This window comes from Mobula birostris, chromosome 8 (assembly GCF_030028105.1).
Source record: "Mobula birostris isolate sMobBir1 chromosome 8, sMobBir1.hap1, whole genome shotgun sequence".
Taxonomy (NCBI): domain Eukaryota; kingdom Metazoa; phylum Chordata; class Chondrichthyes; order Myliobatiformes; family Myliobatidae; genus Mobula; species Mobula birostris.
The window spans coordinates 68,800,518-68,802,660 of NC_092377.1; positions in this window are offsets into that span (position 1 = coordinate 68,800,518).

Genomic DNA, 2,143 nt, shown 5'->3' on the forward strand with positions numbered 1-2,143 from the left:
GCAGATTAAAGATAATGTTTTGTTTTATAATCTATCTGGTGAATTTAACCATAAATTCAATGCTAGAAATGCTCTTGAATACCTGTGGAGAAAAATTGGTCCTGAAAAGTCAACATAACACTTCATTAAAAAATTTGGTATCTTCACAGAGGTGTTATCATTGAGAAATTAAGATAATCTGATTTGATGTTGTATTGATGCAATTTTAATTAAGTTTATAGAATTGATCTTTAACTTTTTTTATTCAGGGATTTTTGAACAATTGGACTGTAAAACCAAGGCGTGGTAAGACTTTAATGTATTTCTAATCTTTAATGTGAGTGTGGAAAATCTAAGTTTGTTCCCCTTGGACTGTTCAGTTTGATTGATCCTAGGCTTATGCCTCCATTGCTGATGCTGAGTGCTCTGTGAGGCTCTGACTCCTCTGATCAGAAATAGGAGATTGGCTTTTAATCGTTTTTATTGCTCTGAGACTAGCCTTTTTTGTTGGGGAGAAAGTTCTTCAACTGTTAAAGCCACGGTGATCCTGGTATTTCCAAGCGTATAGTAGATTCATGGCAGTGATGGTCTTGCACTCCATGTCGGTGACTGCACCCCTGATCACTTCACCTAGTGGAACTCTCAGCACCCTGTGTATTTCCTCATACATCAGACCCAAGATCCATTTGGTACCACCACAGGTGGTGGATGGCTGTTAGGTTTTATCTTGATGTTTGTCTCTAACTTTGTGCAGCATTTTCTCTTCTTTCCCTTCACCAAACATGATGTTGCCTCACTCAAGTCACTGCTGAATCCTATAGACTGATGAGACACTAATCTGATGAGTCTCAGTAAATGGTAGGAAAGCTATTGGAGATGATTCTGGAGGATGGGAATTGGTTTTTGAGAAAACTGTGACCTAATTGGGGACAGTCAGCATGGCTTTGGGAGGGGAGGTAAGTGTCTTACAACTTGAGCTTTTTGAGGAAGGGACAAATGTGATTGAGGGTATGTTTGCAGATGTTACCAAGATACATTTTGTGAAAACCATGGAAGATTGTTAAAGTAAACATCAGGATATAAACCAGCTGCAGATATGAGTGGAGAAATGGCAGATGCTGTTTAATCTGGCTAAGTGAGGTGCTACACTTTGGTACATCAAATGTAAAACAGTACACTGCTAATGCCAAGACCCTAAAGTGTTGATGAGCAGGGGGATCTTGGGGTTGGAGTCCATAGCTCCTTAAATGCACAAGTTAACAGGGTGGTCCATGGGCAATGATATACTTGCCTTTTAGTCAAGGCATTGAGAAGTAATGTAGTTTTGTATACTCATGTTAGACTGCATTTGGAGTATTGCATTGAGCTCTGCTTCTCCCATCAGAGGAAGAATGTGGAGGATTGAGGATGCAGTTTGTGTAGGGTGAGGTAATCATTGTAGGCGGAACAGTCTATTCCTGTGCTTGGCTGTTCCATGTATTTTGGAGAGCCAAGCAGAAAGGTGGTCTGAAAGAGGTAAATTAACCATTAATCTGTCCCCTGGAGTGGAATGCACTGATCCAAACATTTATAGTATTGGAAGCTTGGTTTTGGAAGTATTGAAATATGTGATTAGCCATGGTTATATTTTGGAACATATCTCAGCCTGTGCAGGCTAGTTTTTTTATTATGTAATGGTAGCTTGATTAAAATATAAATAATTGCTGGAAATAGCCAGCAGCAGCATTTGTGGTGATAAAGGCCCAATCTATGCAATACCATCTAATTTTTTTGTATTGATTTGCACCATTTAACTTCAAGCCAGATGCTGAATCTGAGGATCAGATTGTGCCTGAAAATAGCTTGTATTGAAAAATGTTGTTCATGTGGTTAGCTGGAAAGATTTGTTGGCAAATGCACAAATTGCTCTGGCTCCTTGAGGTCCAAAGCTAAGGTACTTTGGACTGTTCAATGAAACGTGATTCCTAATGGATAGTACTGGTGCATTGAATGTTTACACATGACAAACATTTTGAGGTGAATGGATTATCATTTGTTAGCCTGATTGGTTAATTTATGACCTGCAGATGAATGGGAATGATGAAATGACAATGAAGCTGTCCGAGTAGACTAGTGTTTTGTAAACTAGTTAAGGCATTTGGTTTTCAGAAATTGACTTGTTGCA